This window comes from Triticum dicoccoides, chromosome 7B (genome assembly GCF_002162155.2).
Source record: "Triticum dicoccoides isolate Atlit2015 ecotype Zavitan chromosome 7B, WEW_v2.0, whole genome shotgun sequence".
NCBI lineage: Eukaryota > Viridiplantae > Streptophyta > Magnoliopsida > Poales > Poaceae > Triticum > Triticum dicoccoides.
In genome coordinates, this window is record NC_041393.1 from 586,086,004 (window position 1) to 586,110,590 (window position 24,587).

Sequence of the window (24,587 nt, forward strand, 5' to 3'; positions counted from 1 at the left end):
CTTTCCGACAGGTGCGCCATTACTAGTTAGAACTAGTAATGGCGCACTGAGTCTGGATGCGCCATTAGTATGTTTCGACAGGCGCACTAGTTAAAAAAAAATTTGATACTAATGGCGCACCTTGGGCCAGGTGCGCCATTAGTAGTTTCAACTCTAATGGCATATCAGAAGGTGGTGCGCCATTAGTATATACTAATGGTGCACCGCTTTTCTGGTGCACCATTAGTGTCAATCCCATCTATAGCCCTTTTTCTAGTAGTGGCTGGTTGAGCATGACCGGACGGGACCCCCCTTCGAGCACCCGGGGGCTCGAGGGCTACACCCAGCGGGTGCGCCGGCTCGCTCCGCGAGCGCCGAGTCAAGCCGGCTATCTTCGACGACCGTGACTACACAAAAATCAATGTGAGCTCCTCACCTGCATATTTTTTGCACCGCGAAAGCACGGATAACCTCGAGCGATGCGCAGGGGCTATCTCCGCATTTTATTACAGTTGCACTACTATTCACCCCGGCGCCAGCCAGTGTTGGCCCGGGGGCTGGCTGCTTGGCCTGAGACGTTAGTTCCCGCAGACGGCTTAGTAGCGTGCGCGGTACCAAAGGCCCACTCTCAGTCACAGACCGCATAGCGGCTGTCCGACTGGCAAGAGTGAACGCTGGAGGCCACCCACGCGAAAAACGTCAGGAAAGAAAAACGCTTCGAGCGACCCGACCGTTTCCTTTATGAGTATCTACTCGGTTAAATTCGCTCCCAGAGTCTGAGTATTGTACGCTCCACTCCGCGGCCCACTCTTAGCCACAGACTGCAGAGCGGCTGTCCGGCTAGCGAGAGCACAAGCCAAAGAGCGGAGGGGACATGAAAAATATAGAAGGGGGCTCGGATGAAACCGAGTCGGCACCCTCCGCATAAAACTTGCAATGCTAAAAGCAAACATTTGATATATCTGCGTGGACTAACTTTGTCTTTTTTCACGATCATTTCCGTGAACACTCGCCAAAAAACCTCCGCCCAACTTTGCCAAGTTGCCCGGAGGCTTGGGGGCTACTATCGGAGTAATTGACCACGGGTACCCCAAAGACGGCAAGACGATATCTCAAGACATCGGGGCTAGCAAAGCCCCTCAGTCCGGCTGCCCGGCCGCTCCTGCCGGCTTCCCGTCCGACTGCTCTGTCCGGCCGGCTGCCGACTGCTCCAAACCTGCCGGCTGCCGACTGCGCCAACCAGCCGGCTGCCTACTGCAGCCCGACACGACACCGACAAGACGGATGTACCTGGGCACTGTACACACAACACCCTAGCCATCATGTACAGTGACACTTGTCCCTGGGCACTATTTATGAAGTGACACAGGGGACAAGTGTGACACCCCACCATGCCTAGCGCATGCCTACATAGCTTACTCTCTAAGCTAGCCCGCACTACATATAGCCATCCATCCAGCTAGCCATTCACACTCTCACGCACACACTCATTCGGCCAGAGGCCACGGCTATCACGCCACTAGCTAGCTAGCTCATTGCTACTACTCTCAGTCCAATACAGCTCCAGAAGAACTTTGTACTGCCCGATGTACATCCCAGATATATACTCAGACATGCAGGAGTAGGGGTATTATCTCTCCGGACAGCCCCGAACCTGGGTAAACTAGCGCGTGCTACTCGCATACCCGTCCCCGGATATTTCGGCTGCAGTCTTGCCCTCACACGAAGCCACCTTGTGGCATATGTCGTCTTGCACCCCCCGTGAGAATACCACGACAACAGTAGCAAATTTCACTCAAGTGGATGACCTAAGGTTTATCAATCCGTAAGAGGCGTAGGATGAAGATGGTCTCTCTCAAACAACCCTGCAACCAAATAACAAAGAGTCTCTTGTGTCGCCAACACACCCAATACAATGGTAAATTGTATAGGTGCACTAGTTCGGCGAAGAGATGGTGATACAAGTGCAATATGGATGGTAGATAAAGGTATTTGTAATCTGAAATTATAAAAACAGCAAGGTAGCAAGCGGTAAAAGTGAGCATAAACGATATTGCAATGATAGGAAACAAGGCCTAGGGTTCATACTTTCACTAGTGCAAGTTCTCTCAACAATAATAACATAGATAGATCATATAACAATCCCTCAACATGCAACAAAGAGTCACTCCAAAGCCACTAATAGCGCAGAACAAATGAAGAGATTATGGTAGGGTACGAAACCACCTCAAAGTTATCCTTTCTGTTTTATCTATTCAATAGTTCGTAGTAAAATAACATGAAGCTATTCTTTCCGCTCAATCCATCATAGAGTTCATACTAGAATAACACCTTAAGACACAAATCAACCAAAACCCTAATGTCACCTAGATACTCCATTGTCACCTCTAGTATCCGTAGGCATGATTATACGATATGCATCACACAATCTCAGATTCATCCAACCAACACAAAGTACTTCAAAGAATGCCCCAAAGTCTCTACCGGGGAGTCAAGAAAATGTGTGCCAACCCCTATGCATAGGTCCATGGGCGGAACCCGCAAGTTGGTCACCAAAACATACATCAAGTGGCACATGATATCCCATTGTTACCATAGATAAACACGGCAAGACATACATCAAGTGTTCTCAAACAAAAGACTCAATCCGATAAGATAGCTTCAAGAGGGAAACTCAATTCATCACAAGAGAGTAGAGGGGGAGAAACATCATAAGATCCAACTATAATAGCAAAGCTCGCGATACATCAAGATCGTGCCATAGAAAGAACACGAGAGGGAGAGAGATAAAACACATAGCTACTGGTACATACCCTTAGCCTCGAGGGTGAACTACTCCCTCCTCGTCATGGAGAGCACCGAGATGATGAAGATGGCCATCGGTGATGGGTTCCCCCTCCGGCAGGGTGCCGGAACGGGGTCCCGAGAGGTTTTTTGTGGCTACAGAGGCTTGCGGCGGTGGATATCCTGATCTATCTTGATATTCGATGTTTTAGGTTACGTAGGCATATATAGGCGAAAGAAGTCGGTCGGTAGGTGCTCGAGGGGCCCACGAGACAGGGGGGCGCGCCCAGTAGGTGGGGGGGAGCCCCCTATCTCCTGGCCTCCTCGAGGATCTTCTGACATAAACTCCAAGTCTCCAGGATGATATTCTTCCCAAAAATAACGCTGCCAAAGGTTTCATTCCGTACGGACTCCGTTTGATATTCCTTTTCTGCGAAATACTGAAACATGCAATAAAACAACAATATGGGCTGGGCCTCCGGTTAATAGGTTAGTCCCAAAAGTAATATAAAAATGTATATTAAAGCCCATAATCATTCAAAACAGAAAATAAAATAGCATGAATGCTTCATAAATTAAAGATATGTTGGAGACGTATCAGCATCCCCAAGCTTAATTCCTACTCGTCCTCGAGTAGGTAAATGATAAAAGACAGAATTTATGAAGTGTGAATGCTAGAGGTGCACAAGTTTGATCAATGATAATTTCAATCACCTTTACTAGCATCATTATATGTCATAACAGTAGTTCATCTCATAAAACTATTCATAATCAAGTAACAAGCTATTCACATGTTAAAGCATAGACCATAAACTTTCTTGAAAACTAGCAAACTTCATTCTTAGTCATCAAACAATTGCAATTCATCCTATTTTCAGGAAGGGTCTATGTCAGAGCTTTGATTTAGCAAACTTCACATACTCAACTATCATATAGTCTTCTACAATTGCTAACACACACAGAATACTTGTGGTTATGAAGTTTTAATCAGACATAGAGAAAGATAGGGGCATATAATGTTGCCTCCAAATATATTCACCTTTGGGTGATGTCAACAATAACAGTTCATGCTAACGTACATCCAATTGGATATATATATCAGGATCACCCCAACACAAAGTGCTTGCCAAAGGATAAAATGAAAAAGGGAAAGGTGAAGATCACCTTGACTCTTGCATAAAGTAAAAGACGTAAAGTAAAAGATAGGCCCTCCGCAGAGGGAAGCAGAGGTTGCCATGCGCTTTTAGGGTTGGATACACAAAATCTTAATGCGAAAGAATGTCACTTTATATTGCCCCTTGTATATGGACCTTTATTATGCAGCTCGTCGCTTTTATTGCTTCCATAACAAGATCGTACAAAGTTTATTTTCTCGGCACTAATATGTCATGCATATTTAGAGAGCAATTTTTATTGCTTGCACCGATGACAACTTACTTGAAGGTTCTTACTCAATCCATAGGTAGGTATGGTGGACTCTCATGGCAAAACTGGGTTTAAGGATATTTGGAAGCACAAGTAGTATCTCTACTTGGTGCTAGGAATTTTGGCTAGCATGAGGGGGAAAGGCAAGCTCAACATGTTTGAATGATCCATGACAATATACTTTAACTGAGATGCGAGAAAACATAACCCGTTATGTTTGTCTTCCTTGTCCAACATCAACTCTTTAGCATGTCATACTTAATGAGTGCTCACAATTATAAAAGATGTCTAGGATAGTATATTTATATGTGAAATCTCTCTTCCTTCAATATTCTTTCATGAATTGTTCAAATGACCAATACAATGCTTGCTAACCGTTAATAAATTTACAACCTCTACTTCTTAGATGTGAAGTCATTTCTACCCATGGGATAAGCAAATGAGACATATACAATTTTAGATTTATGACAATCAACTCATTCAACCATTTACTCAAAGGATATAAGTGAAGCACAAGAGTAAATGAAAAACTACTCCAACAAGATATAAGTGAAGATCAATGAGTAGCTAAATAATTATGCAACTATATGAAGACTCTTTCTCATTAAAGAATTTCAGATATTGGTATTTTATTCAAACATCAAGCAAAGCAAAATAAAATGACACTGCAAGGATAGCACAACTCATGTGAAGAAGCAAAAACTTAGGTTCAACCGATACTAACCGATAGTTGTTGAAGAAGAAAGGTGGGATGCCTACCGGGGCATCCCCAAGCTTAGATGCTTGAGACTTCTTGAAATATTATCTTGGGGTGCCTTGGGAATCCCCAAGCTTGAGCTTTTGTGTCTCCTTAATTCTCTTATATCATGGTTTCTCTTTATCAAAAGCTTCATTCACAATAAACTCAACAAGAACTCATGAGATAGATTAGTATAAACCAATGCAAAACTTTATTATTTTCTACTGTAAAAAATCACTAAATATATTATTCAACATTGCATAATAAATTCCTCTGCATATTTAATACTCCTATCCTCAAATAGAGTCATTAAACAAGCAAACATATGCAAACAATGCAACCATAACAACAATCTGCCAAAATAGTACAGTCTGTAAAGAATGCAAGAGTATCAATACTTCCCTAACTCCAAAAATTATAAGAAAAATACTATGCTGTAAAAGATTTATCAGATCTCATTATGCAAAAAAGTTTCAACATTATACCATTCTCTGATTTTTCTAGGGAATTTTTGCAACAACGGTAAACTTTATGTTTTCAAACAACAACATGTATACTAGCAAAATAAGCATGGTAAAGGCTATCCTTGACATTTTTATTGGAACTAAAGATTCAAAAAATTATTCTAACTAACAGAAAGCAAAAACTAACAAAAGAAAATGATGCTCCAAGCAAAACACATATCATGTGGTGAATAAAAATATAGCTCCAAGTAAAGTTACCGATGAACAAAGACGAAAGAGGGGATGCCTTCCGGGGCATCCCCAAGCTTAGGCTGTTGGTTGTCCTTGAATATTACCTTGGTGTGCCTTGGGCATCCCCAATCTTAGGATCTTTCCACTCCTTATTCCATATTCCATCGAATCTCTACCCAAAACTTGAAAACATCAACCACACAAAACTCAAACAAAACTCGTAAGCTCCGTTAGTATAAGAAAATAAAACCACCACTTAAGGTAATGTAATGAACTCATTCTAAAGGCGTCATATCTAGTGCATCCGTGATAGGTGGTGCATCCATGAATCCGCCGACTCCTCAGCCGACCGATTCACATCTCACGTATGGGATCAAAAGCAACACAATTTTGCAGAAACACGCCCGCCGCCGCTCTAAGTCCAGTCAGCTAATTTGCTAATAACCCCCTCCGCTAGTCACACTTCTAAATCCCTTATTCCCTATTCGTCTCCCTCCCAATCCCTAATCACAGCCGCAACCTCCATCCCAATGAGGGCATCGGCCGCGGCAGTATGCATCCGCAGGCACAATCGCCACTGCGGATTTCGTCTGCCCTGGCGATCTCAGCGACGGCCACGACGAGATGCATCTCCGAACTCCCCATCAGCTTCGTGAAAAAATTCTCATCGCGTGATAAGCTGCAACAGATCGTCACGGCGGCTTCTACCGTTAAGGATGTTGAACATGCATCAGCGGTGATCCATAATTCAAGTGTTGACCATCGGTGTGCCTCTGCATCTAGCCATGGTGTGGCCCATATCACTTGCCCTGCTACATCTGTTGAAAATACTAGTGCTGCAGAATATGAACCAAACTTCAGTATGGTGGATGGAGCTTCAGGTAACATCCGTAATATCCAACCTTGTTGTGTATGACCCTGATGATTATTTGTCTATGGTGTACATGCGTACTTTTCTAGAGAATAACAGTGTTGTTGCATGTGCAGCTACAGAATCAGGTAAAAGCTTGCAAACTGAAATGAATGAGCGAGAATTTGCTACGCCAAGAAAGAAAGAAATCATTCCCCTGTTCATGAGTCTGATAAATTATGATTCACCATGCTTCTTACCAGTTCAGAGATTTATGCATAATGATGATTATTGTGATTCATTATTTATGTTTCAGTGCTCGTCTTTTACGCCGAGTTGCGACGAAAAATTGAAGCCTAAAGTAGGGATGACATTTGAAGAACTTGAGGCTGTGGAGGAGTTCTACAAGTCGTATGCACATCATGTGGGTTTTGGAGTTCGTGTCGGACAGCAGAAAAAGTTGAACAAAGAAGTGGTTCGGACAAAGTGTTTCATGTGCATCAGGGAAGGATTTAGGACCGAGAAGAACAAGGAGATTAAAGACCCATCAAACCAATCAAAGAAAAGCTGTAAGAATACAACCACACGATGCGGTTGTGATGCACATATCTTCGTCAAGTTGTGTGGCGACAACACCCACAAGATACAATCATGGGTTGAGCACTATAGCCATGGCCTTGTATCACCTGATAAACGTCACTTGATCAGATCAAATCGTAAATTTAATGAGAGGGCAAAAAATATGTTGTACACATGTCACAAAGCAACCATAGGTACATTGCCAGGCGTACAGGCTCCTTCAAGTCAGCGAAGGTGGGTTTCTGTATGTTGGATGCAGCAAGAGGGACCTGCAAAACTACTACCGTGACCTCAGGCTTAAAATTAGGAACGCTGATGCTCAAATGTTTGTCGCTCAGCTAGCTAGAAAGCAAGAAGTCAATCCAGCTTTCTTCTATGATTTTGTTGTTGACAAAGAGGGGAACTTAATTTATGTTTTTTGGGCAGATGCCATGAGTAGGAAAAACTACCACTTTGGGGGTGATGGTGTGGTATCCTTCGATTCTACTTACACCACTAATCAATACGATATGATGTTTGCACCATTTACAGGGGTCAATCATCACTTACAGAGTATGTTTTTTGGTGCGGCATTCTTGTGCAATGAGCAGACTGAGTCATATGTTTGGTTATTTGAGACCTTCCTTACAACAATGGTAGGGGTAGCACCTAGACTCATTATAACTGATGAAGTTGTTAGCATGAAGAATGTGAATGAAACAGTTTTTCCGACCACAGTGCATAGGTTATGTATGTGGCACATAATGGAAAAACTTCCGGATAAGATTGGTTTGTTTGTAAGCTTGCAGCAGCAACATGTTCTAGTTTGTGAATAACTGAATATGTCAAAGAAACATAGGAATGCAAAATCACGAGGAATGCCCAAGCATAAGCTGATATTGTTGCCCTGGATCAGCTGTATTACATCATGTATTGTAGAGTGCCTCAAATCAGCAGGAACAAGCTAAATTCACTTGTCTCTGAAAAATAATATGGCACGGCAATGTACAATTCACATTCTGATGTCTGAAGCTATACACTTTAACAAAGAACAATTCAATGGATGAGCTCGCAAGCTACAATCTGCACATAGCCAAGTACTAGATACATTCAACATGAACAAGAAAATCTAGAAACGTGATCCTTCTTTGCTATGGAGTGTTGTCGGTCACACGTCAAGCCTCTTGTTGCAGGTAGTAGATAACATTGTCAGGCAGAGGAGCAACTGCTGCATGTGGACGCAGTGGAATGGATGGTGCGCAGGTTGTGGCCGTCACCAACTTGGCGTCGGGAACTGACAAGAATGCGGGCGGGGACGGAGGTAGGCCAGACATGGCGGATCACGCGGCGGCCGTCGTAAGGATCACCAAGGCCGTGGAGCGATTTGGGGCGGACAGACTCGGAGGTAGGTGACGCACGAACACCGTCAAAGCAATCAACAGGGCCTTGGAGCCATTCTAGGCGGACAGGCCAAGTGTGGCTGCCGTGGAACAGTGGCGGAGCTTGCACAAAAACGCTGGGCGGGCTGGGTGGGCCACACTGTGAAGGATTACTACTAGAGCTGGCTATAATATATGAGGAGAAACGTGAGAGCTGGGCGGGCCATGGCCCATTAGTCCTTGCCTAAGCTCTGCCAGTGCCGTGGAAGGATTCACCCAAGCCGCCGCCATGGAGTGATTGGACGAGAAGATCCAGATTGGGAAGGAGACGAACAGGGAATAAGGGATTCAGAAGTGTGATTAGTGGAGGGGGTTATTAGCAAATTAGTTGACTGGACTTGGAGTGGCGGCGGGCGTGTTTCTGCAAAATTGTGTTGCTTTTGATCCCATACGTGAGATGTGAATCGGACGGCTGAGGAGTCGACGGATACACGGATGCACCACCTATCCCGGATGCACTAGATATGACGCCCATTCTAAATTCATATTGGTGTTAAACCTACTGTATTTCAACTTCTCTATGGTTCATACCCTTACATACTAGCCATAGATTCATCAAAATAAGCAAACAACACAATGAAAACAAAATCTGTCAAAAACAGAACAGTCTGTAGTAATGTGTATCAAACGTGTACTTATGGAACCCCAAAAATTATGAAATAAATTGGTGGACCTGAGGAATTTTTCTATTAATAATCATCAAAAAGAATCAACCTAAAAGCACTCTCCAGTAAAAAATGGCAGCTATTCTCGTGAGCGCTAAAGTTTCTGTTTTTCACAGCAAGATCACATAGACTTCACCCAAGTCTTCCCAAAGGCTCTACTTGGAACTTTATTGAAATAAAAGCTATAAAACATGATTACTACAGTAGCATAATCATGTGAACACACAAAAACAGTAAGGGTAAATATTGGGTTGTCTCCCAACAAGCGCTTTTCTTTAATGCCTTTCTACCTAGGCATGATGATGACAATGATGCTCACATAAAAGATAAGAATTGAAACATAAAGAGAGCATCATGAAGAATATGACTACCACATTTAAGTCTAACCCACTTCCTATGCATAGGGATTTTGTGAGCAAACAACTTATGGGAGCAATAATCAACTAGCATAGGAAGGTAAAACAAGCATAACTTCAACATTTTCAGCACATAGAGAGGAAACTTGACATTATTGCAATTCCTACAAGCATATGTTCCTCCCTCATAATAGTTTTCAGTAGCATCATGAATGAATTCAACAATATAACTAGCACCTAAAACATTCTTTTCATGATCTACTTGCATAGAAAATTTACTACTCTCCACATAAGCAAAATTCTTCTCATTCAGAATAGTGGGAGTATCATAAGAGACTTGAACTCTAAAAATTGTTTCCACATTAAAAGAGTAATGTTCAGAAAAAGGGTAATCATAATCATGGCAAGATTTGTAAATATAATCATCACTACTTTTTATAGCATAAGTTTCATCACAATAATCATCATAAGTAGCAACTTCGTTCTCATCATAATCGACTGAAACCTCTCCCAAGATAGTGGAATCACTAAATAAAGTTGACACTCTTCCAAATCCACTTTCATATTCATCACAATAAGATTCAACATCCTCCAAAATAGTGGGATCACTACTTCCTAAAGTTGACACTCTTCCAAACCCACTTTCATCAATATAATCATCATAAAAAGGCATGCTATCATCATAACAACTTTGCATATCAAAACATGGGAGGCTAAAAATATCATCTTCATTAAACATAGATTCCCCAAGCTTGGGACAAACTTTAATTTCAGCAAATATATTCTCAAATATGTCATCCTCATCAAACATAGCATCCCCAAGCTTGGGTCTTTTCATATCATAAGCATAATCATTCTCATCATTAATAGTATGGATAGCACCAATAGTATAGCAATTATCATCGTCACAATGAGTAGTAGGAGCAATGTCATTTGGGAGGGATACCTTTTTACCTTTGCTTCCCCTTCTCTTCCTTTTCTTCTTCACATTATGTGTGGGTTCAACCTTCTTTATTAATGGGATTGGTTGAATAAAAAGCTCCTCCTCGTTACCTGAATCATCATAATAAATAAAAGGAGGAGATTTGGAAGTCTATTCCCTTTGATTAGTATTATCATCATCTTCTATTTGATTTCTTTTATTTTGGTAATCGGCAATATAAGGATTTTCAATGCAATTCACCATACAATACATATAAATCTTCTCTAGATCAATATCAAGGAAATGCCCAAGATTAAATTTTGGAATAAGCTTAGTTGCACGTTTCAATTCTTCGTAACCCAAAAGCAAACTAAGTTCATTGTAATGAGCAAGGGAGATCAAATCATCACAATTTTTGGACACTATTCGATCATGAAACAATTTGCATTGGAGATGTAAATGTCATGTTCATTGCAAAGTTCACAACGGTAAAGATATTTTAAATTTTCAGCGCTAACATTAAGCCTTTCTTGAAACCATTTAGTTTCTAAATGCTTATGCATCTTGCAATATATATCTTCTCTATTCGGTGTGTTCATGCAAACATGCACTCCACAAAAGTTGACATGCTCATAAGAGATATTTTCATCATGACTAGTGCAATCATCATTAGTACTATGGATATTCAAAAAGTTCATACTAACAACATTGCAATCATGCTCATCATTCAAAGATTTGGTGACAAACATTTTATAGATTTATTCTTCTAGCACTTGAGCACAATTTTCCTTACCGTGGTACTCACGAAAGATATTAAAAAGACGAAGCGTATGAGACAAACTAAATTCCATTTTTTTGTAGTTTTCTTTTATAAACTAAACTAGTGATAAAACAAGAAACTAATAGACTCGATTGCAACATCTAAAGATATACCTTCAAGCACTCACCTCCCCGGCAACGGCGCCAGAAAAGAGCTTGATGTCTACTACACAACCTTCTTCTTGTAGACGTTGTTGGGCCTGCAAGTGCACTGGTTTGTAGAACAGTAGCAAATTTCCCTCAAGTGGATGACCTAAGGTTTATCAATCCGTAGGAGGCGTAGGATGAAGATGGTCTCTCTCAAACAACCCTCCAACCAAATAACAAAGAGTCTCTTGTGTCCCCAACACACCCAATACAATGGCAAATTATATAGGTGCACTAGTTCGGCGAAGAGACGGTGATACAAGTGCAATATGGATGGTAGATAAAGGTATTTGTAATCTGAAATTATAAAAACAGCATGGTAGCAAGCGATAAAAGTGAGCGTAAATGGTATTGCAATGATAGGAAACAAGGCCTAAGGTTCATACTTTCACTAGTGCAAGTTCTCTCAACAATAATAACATAGATAGATCATATAACAATCCCTCAACATGCAACAAAGAGTCACTCCAAAGCCACTAATAGCGGAGAACAAACGAAGAGATTATGGTAGGGTACGAAACCACCTCAAAGTTATCCTTTCTGTTTTATCTATTCAATAGTTCGTAGTAAAATAACATGAAGCTATTCTTTCTGCTCCATCCATCATAGAGTTCATACTAGAATAACACCTTAAGACACAAATCAACCAAAACCCTAATGTCACCTAGATACTCCATTTTCACCTCAAGTATCCGTGGGCATGATTATACGATATGCATCACACAATCTCAGATTCATCCAACCAACACAAAGTACTTTAAAGAATGCCCAAAAGACTCTACCAGGGAGTCAAGAAAACATGTGCCAACCCCTATGCATAGGTTCATGGGCGGAACCCACAAGTTGGTCACCAAAACATACATCAAGTGGCACGTGATATCCCATTGTTACCACAGATAAACATGGCAAGACATACAACAAGTGTTCTCAAACAAAAGACTCAATCCGATAAGATAACTTCAAGAGGGAAAGTCAATTCATCACAAGAGAGTAGAGGGGGAGAAACATCATAAGATCCAACTATAATAGCAAAGCTCGCGATACATCAAGATCGTGCCATAGAGAGAACACGAGAGAGAGAGAGATCAAACACATAGCTACTGGTACATACTGATATGTCTCCAACGTATCTATAATTTATGAAGCATTCATGTTATTATATTATCTGTTTTGAATGATTATGGGCTTTATTATCCACTTCTATATTATTTTTGGGACTAACCTATTAACCGGAGGCCCAGCCCAGATTTGCTGTTTTATGCCTATTTCAGTGTTTCGAGGAAACGGAATATCAGACGGAGTCAACACAGAACGAAATCAACTGGAGAAGTTATTTTTGGAAGGAAACCCACCTGATGGACTTGTACCCCACGTCAGAAGATACGGGAGCTGGCCACGAGGGTGGGGGGCGCGACCACCCCCCTAGGCGCGCCCCCTGCCTCGTGGGGCCCCCGAAGCTCCACCGACGTTCTCCTTTCACCCATATATACCTACGTACCCAAAAACTTCCAGAATAGAACCTAGATCGGGAATTCCGCCGCCGCAAGCCTCTGTAGCCACCAAAAACCAATTGGGACCCTGTTCCGGCACCCTGCCGGAGAGGGATCCCCTCACCGGAGGCCATCTTCATCATCCCGGCGTTATCCATGACGAGGAGGGAGTAGTTCACCCTCGGGGCTGAGGGTATGTACCAGTAGCTATGTGTTTGATCTCTCTTTCTCTTGTGTTCTTGAGGTGATACGATCTTGATGTATCCCGAGCTTTGCTATTGTAGTTGGATCTTATGATGTTTCTCCCCCTCTACTCTCTTGTGATGAATTGAGTTTCCCCTTTGAAGTTATTTTATCGGATTGAGTCTTTATGAGAACACTTGATGTATGTCTTGCCATGATTATCTGTGGTGACAATGGGATATCATGTGCCACTTGATGTATGTTTTGGTGATCAACTTGCGGGTTTCGTGACATTGGGAACCTATGCATAGGGGTTGGCACATGTTCTTGACTCTCCGGTAGTAGCTTTGGGGAACTCTTTGAAGTACTTTTATGTTGGATGGATGAATCTGAGATTGTGTGATCCATATCATATAATCATGCCCATGGAGACTTGATGTGACAATGGAGTATCTAGGTGACATTAGGGTTTTGGTTGATTTGTGTCTTAAGGTGTTATTCTAGTACGAACTCTTTTATAGATCGATCCGAAAGAATAGCTTTGTGGTGGTTTCGTACCTGACCATAATCTCTATGTTTGTTCTCCGCTATTAGTGGCTTTGGAGTGACTCTTTGTTGCATGTTGAGGGCTTGTTATATGATCTATCTATGTTATTATTGTTGAGAGAACTTGCACTAGTGAAAGTATGAACCCTAGGCCTTGTTTCCTACCATTGCAATACCGTTTACGCTCACTTTTATCATTAGTTACCTTGCTGTTTTTATAATTTCAGATTACAAAAACCTATATCTACTATCTATTTTTCACTTGTATCTTCATCTCTTCGCCTAACTAGTGCACCTATACAATCTACCATTGTATTGGGTGTGTTGGGGACACAAGAGACTCTTTGTTGTTTGGTTGCAGGGTTGCTTGAGAGAGACCATCTTCATCCTACGCCTCTTACGGATTGATAAACCTTAGGTCATCCACTTGAGGGAAATTTGCTACTGTCCTACAAACCTGTGCACTTGCAGGCCCAACAACGTCCACAAGAAGAAGGTTGTGTAGTATACATCAAGCTCTTTTCTGGCGTCGTTGCCGGGGAGGCTAGGTAAGTGAAGGTATATCTTTAGATCTTGCAATCGAATCTTTTTGTTTCTTGTTTTAGCACTAGTCTAGTTTATAAAAGAAAATTACAAAAAAATGGAGTTGAGTTTGTCTCATACGCTTCACCTTTTTAATATCTTTCGTGAATATGATGGAAAGGAAAATTGTGCTCAAGTGCTAGAAGAAGAATTACATAGAATTCTTGGCATAAAATATGTGAATGATGAGCATGATTGCAGCGTTGTTAGTATGAATTCCTTGAATATCCATGATGCTAATGATATGCAAATCCACAAGCTTGGGGAAGCTATGTTTGATGGAGATGATATTTTTTGTCCCCCAAGCTTTGATGAGAAAATTTACTATGATGAAAGCATGCTTCCTATCTATGATGATTATTGTGATGATACGTATGCCATAAAGAAGAAGTTTGCTTATGTGGAGAGTAGTAAATTTTCTATGCTTGTTGATCATGAAAAGAATGCTTTAGGTGCTGGTTATATTGTTGAATTCATTCATGATGCTACTGAAAATCATTATGTGGGAGGAACATATGCTTGTAGGAATTGCAATAATGTCAAGTTTCCTCTCTATGTGCTTAAATTTTTGAAGCTATGCTTGTTTTGCCATCCTATGCTAGTTGATTGTTGCTCCCATAAGTTGTTTGTTCACAAAATCCCTATGCATAGGAAGTGGGTTAGACTTAAATGTGCTAGTCATATGCTTCATGATGCTCCTGTTATGTTTCAATTCCAATCTTTTATGTGAGCATCATTGAAATCATCATGCCTAGCTAGAAAGGCATTAAAGAAAAGCGCTTGTTGGGAGACAACCCAACATTTATCCTTACTGTGTTTGTGTGTCCACATGATTATCTTACTGTAGTAATCATGTTTTATAGCTTTTGTTTCAATAAAGTGCCAAGTAGAACCTTTGGGAAGACTTGGGTGAAGTTTATGTGATCTTGCTGTGAAAAACAGAAACTTTAGCACTCACGAGATTAGCTGTCATTTTTTACTGGAGAGCGCTTTTAGGTTGATTCTTTTTTAAGATGATTAATAGACAAATTTCTCAGGTCCAGCAATTTATTTCATAATTTTTGAGGTTCCAGAAGTATACGTTTGATACAGATTACTACAGACTGTTCTGTTTTTGACAGATTCTGTTTTCATTGTGCTGTTTGCTTATTTTGATGCATCTATGGCTAGTATTAAGTGGTATGAACCATAGAGAAGTTAGAATACAGTACATATTACACCAATATTATTTTAGAATGAGTTCATTACAGTACCTAAGTGGTGGTTTATTTTCTTATACTAACGGAGCTTACGAGTTTTGTTTTGAGTTTTGTGTGGTTGAAGTTTTCAAGTTTAGGGTAAAGATTCGATGGACTATGGAATAAGGAGTGGCTAGAGCCTAAGCTTGGGGATTCCCAAGGCACCCCAAGGTAATATTCAAGTATAACCAAGAACCTAAGCTTGGGGATGCCCCGGAAGGCATCCCCTCTTTCGTCCTCGTTTATCGGTAACTTTACTTGGAGCTATATTTTTATTCGCCACATGATATGTGTTTTGCTTGGAGCGTTATTTTGTTTTGTTAGTTTTTTCTTACTGTTAGTTAGAATAATTTTTTGCATCTTTAGTTTCAATAAAAAAGTCAAGGATAGCCTTTGCCATGCTTATTTTTCTAGTATACATGTTGCTGTTTGAAAACAGAAAGTTTACTGCTGTTGCAAAAAATCTCTAGAAAAGTTAGAGAATGGTATAACGTTGAATCTTTCTGAATATTAAGCTCTGATAAATTTATTACAGTGGGAATTTTAGTTTATAATTTTTGGAGTCAGGGAAGTATTGATATTCTTGCATTCTTTACAGACTGTACTGTTTTGGCAGATTGCTGTTATGTTTGCATTGTTGGCATATGTTTGCTTGTTTAATGATTCTATTTGAGGATAGGAGTATTAAATATTCAGATACATTTAGTATGAAATGTTGAATAATAATGTTAGTTATTTGTTACAGTAGAAGATGATAAGGATTTGCATTGGTTTATACTAACCTATCTCATGAGTTCTTGTTGAGTTTGATGTGAATGAAGCTTTTGATAAAAAGAAGAGAAACCATGATATGAGAGGAATTAAGGAGACACAAAAGTTCAAGCTTGGGGATGCCCAAGGCACCCCAAGATAATATTTCAAGAAGTCTCAAGCATCTAAGCTTGGGGATGCCCCAGTAGGCATCCCACCTTTCTTCTTCAACAACTATCGGTTAGTATCGGTTGAGCCTAAGTTTTTGCTTCTTCACATGAGTTGTGCTATCCTTGCAATGTAGTTTTATTTAGCTTTGCTTGCTATTTGAATAAAGTATCAAGATCTGAAATTATTAAATGGGAGAGTCTTCGCATAGTTGCATAATTATTTAGCTACTCATTGATCTTCACTTATATCATTTTGGAGTATTTTTCATTTACTCGTGTGCTTCACTTATATCCTATGAGTAAATTGTTAAATGAGTTGAATGTCATAAATCTGAAATTATATATGTTTCATTTGCTTATCCCTTGGGGAGTAATGACTTCACATCTAAGAAGTAGAGGTTGTAAATTTATTGACAGTTAGCAAGCATTGTATTGGTCATTTGAACAATTCATGAAAGAATATTGAAGGAAGAGAGATTTCACATATAAATATATTATCATAGACATCTTTTATAATTGTGAGCACTCATTAAGTATGACATGCTAAAGAGTTGATGTTGGACAAGGAAGACAATGTAATGGGTTATGTTTTCTCGCATCTTAGTTAAAGTATATTGTCATGGATCATTCAAACATGTTGAGCTTGCCTTTCTCCCCTTGCTAGCCTAAATATCTGTACTAAGTGGGAATACTGCTTGGGCATCCAATATCCTTAAACCCAGTTTTTGCCATGAGTGTCCACCATACCTACCTATATGCGGTATTTACCTGCCGTTCCAAGTAAATTTGCATGTGCCAAACTCTAAACCTTCAAATTATAATCTATTTTGTATGCCCGAATTGCTCATGTAGCAACTAGGGGCTGTCAGTGTCTTCCATGCTAGGTGGGTTATTCTCAAGAGGAGTGGACTCCGCTCCTCATTCACGAGAAAGTGGCAGTAACCGGGTTGCCCAGCCCCATGATCAAAAAGATCAAAATCAAATCAAAATAATTAAACAAAACTCCCCCAGGATTGTTGTTAGTTGGAGGCACTCGTTATTTCGAGAAAGCCATGGATTGATGCTTGTTGGTGGTTGGGGGAGTATAAACTTTTACCATTCTGCATGGGAACCTCCTATAATGTATGTAGTATGTAAGATATTGGGAACTCTTGGTTGTTATGTTGACAATGAGATCATACCTCTCAAAAGTATTTATCACTATTTCAAAATCGAGCTCTAGCACCTCTGCAAATCCCTGCTTCCCTCTGCGAAGGGCCTATCTTTTACTTTATGCAAGAGTCAAGGTGATCTTCACCTTTCCCTTTTTTCATTTTATCCTTTGGCAAGCACTTTGTGTTAGGGTTATCCTGATATATATATCCAATTGGATGTACGTTAGCATGAACTATTATTGTTGACATCACCCAAAGGTGAATACGTTTGGAGGCAACATTATAAGCCCCAATCTTTCTCCGTGTCTGATTAAAACTTCATAACCACAAATATTGCATGAGTGTTAGCAATTGTAGAAGACTATATGATAGTTGAGTATGTGGAGTTTGCTATTCCTGAAAATAAGATGATTTGCAATTGTTTTGATGACTAAGAATGAATTTTGCTAGTTTTCAAGAATGTTTACGGTCTATGCTTTGACATGTGTATTGCTTGTTACTAGTTCATGAAAAGTTTTATGAGATGAACTACTGTTATGACATATTATCATGCTAGAAAAGGTTATTGAAATTATAATTGATCAAACTTGTGCACCTCTAGCATTGACACTTCATAAATTCTTTCTTTTATCATTTACCTACTCGAGGATGAGTAGGAATTAAGCTTGGGGATGCTGATACGTCTCCAACGTATCTATAATTTATGAAGCATTCATGCTATTATATTATCTGTTTTGAATGATTATGGGCTTTATTATCCACTTCTATATTATTTTTGGGACTAACCTATTAACCGGAGGCCCAACCCAGATTTGCTGTTTTATGCCTATTTCAGTGTTTCGAGGAAAAGGAATATCAGACGGAGTCAAAACGGAACGAAATCAACTGGAGAAGTTATTTTTGGAAGGAAACCCACCTGATGGACTTGGACCCCATGTCAGAAGATACGGGAGCTGTCCACGAGGGTGGGGGGCACGCCCACCCCTCCTGGGCGCGCCCCCTGCCTCGTGGGGCCCCCGAAGCTCCACTGACGTTCTCCTTTCACCCATATATACCTACGTACCCTAAAACTTCCAGAATAGAACCTAGATCGTGAGTTCCGCCGCCGCAAGCCTCTGTAGCCACCAAAAACTAATCGGGACCCTGTTCCGGCACCCTGCCGGAGGGGGATCCCATCACCGGAGGCCATCTTCATCATCCCGACGCTATCCATGATGAGGATGGAGTAGTTCACCCTCGGGGCTGAGGGTATGTACCAGTAGCTATGTGTTTGATCTCTCTCTCTCGTGTTCTTGAGGTGATACGATCCCGAGCTTTGATATTGTAGTTGGATCTTATGATGTTTCTCCCCCTCTACTCTCTTGTGATGAATTGAGTTTCCCCTTTGAAGTTATTTTATCAGATTGAGTCTTTATGAGAACACTTGATGTATGTCTTGCCATGACTACCTGTGGTGACAATGGGATATCATGTGCCACTTGATGTATGTTTTGGTGATCAACTTGCGGGTTTCATGACATTGGGAACCTATGCATAGGGGTTGGCACACGTTCTTGACTCTCCGGTAGTAGCATTGGGGCACTCTTTGAAGTACTTTTATGTTGGATGGATGAATCTGAGATTGTGTGATGCATATCGTATAATCATGCCCACGGATACTTGAGGTGACAATGGAGTATCTAGGTGACATTAGGGTTTTGGTGGATTTGTGTCTTAAGGTGTTATTCTAGTACGAACTCTTTTATAGATCGATCCGATAGAATAGCTTTGTGGTGGTTTCGTACCCGACCATAATCTCTATGTTTGTTCTCCGCTATTAGTGGATTTGGAGTGACTCTTTGTTGCATGTTGAGGGCTTGTTATATGATCTATCTATGTTATTATTGTTGAGAGAACTTGCACTAGTGAAAGTATGAACCCTAGGCCTTGTTTCCTACCATTGCAATACCATTTACGCTCACTTTTATCATTAGTTACCTTGCTGTTTTATAATTTTAGATTACAAAAACCTATATCTACTATCTATTTTGCACTTGTATCTTCATCTCTTCGCCGAACTAGTGCACCCATATAATCTACCATTGTATTGGGTGTGTTGGGGACACAAGAGACTCTTTGTTATTTGGTTGCAGGGTTGCTTGAGAGAGACCATCTTCATCCTACGCCTCTTACGGATTGATAAACCTTAGGTCGTCCACTTGAGGGAAATTTGCTACTGTCCTACAAACCTGTGCACTTGCAGGCCCAACAACGTCTACAAGAAGAAGGTTGTGTAGTAGACATCACATACCCTCAACCTCGAGGGTGAACTACTCCCTCCTCGTCTTGGAGAGCGTCGGGATGATGAAGATAGCCACCGGTGATGGGTTCCCCCTCCGACAGGGTGCCGGAACGGGCTCCCGAGAGGTCTTTGGTGGCTATAGAGGCTTGCGGCGGCGGAACACCCGATCTATCTTGATATTCGATGTTTTTAAGGTACGTAGGCTTATATAGGGGAAAGAAGTCGGTCGGGAGGTGCTCGAGGGGCCCTCGAGACAGGGGGGCGCGCCCAGTAGGGGGGGGCGCCCCCCTATCTCCTGGCCTCCTCGAGGATCTTCTGACGTAAACTCCAAGTCTCCAGGATGATATTCTTCCCAAAAATAACGTTGCCGAAGGTTTCATTCCGTTTGGACTCCGTTTGATATTCCTTTTCATCGAAATACTGAAACATGCAATAAAACAGCAATATGGGTTGGGCCTCCGGTTAATAGGTTAGTCCCAAAAGTAATATAAAAGTGTATAATAAAGCCCATAATCATTCAAAACAGAAAATAAAATAGCATGAATGCTTCATAAATTATAGATACGTTGGAGACGTATCACGGCGTGCGACGGGTTGGACTGGTAAGCACCTGACTTTTTAAGGAGGTAGCTAGGTCTACTCACCGGCCGCGTTCGCAACATGCAGGACTTCCCGGGGCGATGGCCCATGACCCCTGGGGGCATATGTTTAGTCCGGCATGTTGACCTCTCTATTAAGCCTAGGTCGGGTTGCGGCATATTGTTTGGCCGAGGCCGGGCATGACCCAGGAAAGTGTGTCCGGCCAGATTTAATCGAGCTTGGTGGGTAAGTTGTTGCACCCTTGCAGGGCAGAAAACATCTATCGATATCCTATCCTACGGTAACAGATAATCGGAGTTGTATCCCGATCGATACAACTAGAACTGGATGTTGACGCATGATTTTTATATGTTGCTTCGGGAGTCGAGAAAGGATCCCGGAGCATTGATACAAAAACATAAATATGACTTATGTTATACTACTCTACTCCCTCCTGTTGCTGCAAGATGGCAGTTTCTAGAAGATGCTAGTCTTCGATAGGACTAGCTTCTCCCCCTCTTATTCTGGCATTCTACATTTAGTCCACAGACACTACCCCTTTCATTGATACCGATGCATAAGTAGTGTAGATCCTTGCTTGCGAGTACTTTGGATGAGTACTCACAGTTGCTTTGGTACCCCTTTCCCCCTTCTTTCTTCTTTCTGGTTGATGCAACCAGATGGTGGAGTCCAGGATCCAGATGCCACCTTTGACGACTGCTACTACCCCGAGAGTGCTTACTACTACGTGAAGACCACCGACGTCCAGGAGCTGTTAGGAGGCTACCAGGCAGGAGGCCTTGCCTTTTTGATCATTTCGCTTTTGTGCTAGCCTTCTCAAGGCAAACTGGTTTAACTTATGTCTATACTCAGATATTGTTGCTTCTGCTGACTTGTTTGTATTCGAGCTGATGTATTCGAGCCCTCGGGGCCCCTGGCTTGTAATATAAAGCTTGTATTATTTTAAATTGTGTCTAGATTTGTGTTGTGATATCTTACTGTGAGACCCTGATCTTGATCGTACACATTTTCGTGTATGGTTAGTGTACGATTGAATCGGCGGCGTCACAAGTTGGTATCAAACCCAACTGCCTGTACGTAGCCCCTTTTCCAACTCCATGGCCGAAGTTGAGTCTAGTCACTGTAAAACTTTTACTAACATGGCTGTGTGTCTTACGGGCCCACGTCGCCATTAGGTGGTATTAGGATCTTTTATTCCTCATCTATACTCTGGGACTCTGTTCTCTCTTCTATTCGGATTAAATGAATTGACTAACTACATTAGGTTCTCGTAACGACTTTCCCTGGAGAGCCCGTTCATTCCGGATGGTTGCTTGCTTCACGAGAAGACTTCGAAGATACTCTCCGACCTACTCCTCAGAACTTGTGTTCATTTCTTTTGCAATCCCTTAACACCGTTGAATCCTTATGGATAACCGCATACCCTTGTCATTCATACTTCCATCCCTAGTTGTTCTTGTTACTACAAGATAACCGAAAGTATTCTCCGACTTTCGAGAATCCTTTTTCCGACTAACTTGCAGCTCTTTCCGCCTGAATAACCCTACGAATAATTCCTCACACTTATTGGGGATTCGGTCATTCCCAGTTGATCATATGTCTCACAAAATTCTTCGAATGCAATTCGATCTCTCGAAGATCCTCTATAGCCCAGTGCTCCCGAAAGTCTTGTCTGCATGCATTATAGCTAAATCCATATGTCTAGCATTATTCGTTAACATCCTTTGTCATTGTCATCCTGAGCCTATTGATTCAATATGATTGTGTTGCTCGCAATCATCAGTCAAACCCTGAAATTTGACCTTCCTGCTCATACATTATTCTAGACATGAGTTGGATCTTGGCCAATCATGTTGTAATTGATTGTCCACCTAGTTCCCTTCAACTTGAACTTCAAATTATTCAGCTGTTTCTATAATCTGATGCCTTTGCATTCTTCCCTCTTCTGATTGAGTACTGATACTCACATCAGATCCATTGAGGACTGCTGAATCCTTTGTTGGATTATTATCCGGCAATGTCCTTCATAATCAAAATCTCGTGCGCTCTTCCCCTGATACATATTGCCTTCGGTAAATGGTATCCTCTTCTTATTGTCAACCATGCTCTGCTATTGAGCTGATGTTATATGCTCTGGAAGTTAGTGGTATATGTTCCTAAGATACCCCTACGGGTTGAACCTATGCCTTCCCTAATCCGTGTGAACTCGAAAGTGATGTGAGTCAAACTCTTCTGGTGCTTCACCAGCTAAATCTTTCGCACTACAAATTCTTTAAAAACGAGGAGTGAACGAAAGATTATGCATTGAAGAAGTGGGAGTCGACCTTGAACCTTTGTGTAGAACTTATCATGGAAGCTGCTCGTAAAAATAATTACCCCTTGTTATAAGTTAATCTTGTATCGATGGTTTGATCATTCATAATCGTGGTTCCGACCATAGTTTTTCCTTCATTCCATTTCCCAGACAAGTCAAAATACTTGTCTCCTGCAAGTCATTTCACCTATCCAACCTATAATTTGATCCACCTTCAAATTTTGCATCATATTATCTCGAGGATATTGTGTCATTGCACTACCTCTGGTAAATTCTTAATTGGAGTGATACTCCGTCACATCATTCCTAGCATGATCGTCTATATCGTTATCGTGCTAATTTTACTGTGCTACTTGGTCCTTATTCCCGAAGCACAACTTTTCGACGATGAGCGAAGCTTACGCCGATCTTCCTCATCTTATCATTCTAACTTGAACAACAAGCTTGAATCTGAGCTTGTGTTCTATCCGTGGTTCCAATAGCATTCGCTTCATCATTCCTTCTGCTTGATGTCGTTGCTGCTCGATGGCATCTTCATAGAGCCTCTTGACACAATTTGTCGTGATCACCATCAATATTCTGCCTTGTTCTAAGATATCAATCGAATTCTGGAGGAGAAATACCATCCTTGCCCCTTGATGATTTGTGTTATCATCGACAACATTCTTGCCTTTCCCCCCAACACAAACTTGTTCTGATAATGTTGTAAATACATCCTTTTGACATGTCGATGGATTGCTGCCGGACCCATCGTCCACGTCCTCATCTTTTCCTGGTAAAATTGCATGATATGTTCTAGAAATTCCGATGGATCCCTTGAGTATCCAAAGACTGACCTTTACCTGATGACCATGTCAATGCTATCCCGAAGCACAACTGTAGTACTCCGTTCACCAACAAGAACATTGGCAGCGCAATGCTAATGTTTCTTGATCAACTATCCACACACCATTGTATGGGTAACATCACGAGTTGCCCCACACTTTTCCCTAGTTGGTTAACTACTTGTAGTCCTGTCATGATTATCCCTCTCTGCTTGCTCCTGGGAAGGAGATACACCTAATACTCGTGTATACACCTCTTCCTTTCCATTGTTTTGTTAACCCTTCTTGTGATCTGTATGATATAAGCAGTAATATTTTGCGGCTTAGGTAAACACCTCAATGCACAACTATGTCAGTAAGACCCTGTTACTATTGATGATGACATTTTGGTAACCACCGATGGACGAGAACTTTGCCTATTGGCCCACCTCGTTTCAATGAGCAGGAAAATGGTTCTCTTCATCCCTCGCCCTTGGTACCAACGTTGTTGCCAACATAACTGACAGGCTATCCTCTCACATGCCTTGCTACCATGACCGTGCAATATGTCAATGTCCTTCCTACTTCTGAAGATGAAACCTGACTCCTGTACATCCTTGGTTCTGAAGTATCCTTTTTCAATTGCCTTCATATGTAATTTATGAGCCACCTTCATAGTGATCTATTCTAGTATCAGACGTAATAATTTTTGTTGTTGTTCCTCTGAACCCCCCTTTCACCTTTTGATTAGGCATCGAAAGATTGCCTGTCCGTTAAACCTTCTCATGGTACCTTCATACTTTGCTCTCGATGTTTTATTAAGTTTCAACTCGACAGATACTTCTGCCTCATTACCTGAATTGTTCACCAGATAATTAACCCTATAAGGGTCAGTTCTCCCAAAGTTACTCTTTACTTCCCCACTTAAATCTCGGGACGAGATTTCTTGTAGTGGAGGATATTTGTAACATCCCCAGTGTCATGCTACATTAACCCTCTATGATTAAGCTAATCATTTTTGCAAACAGTGCTCAATCACCTTTGTTCAATATCCCATTTGAAATTCTAGTCAATTCAAAGAAGTTTGAAGTTGCTCAA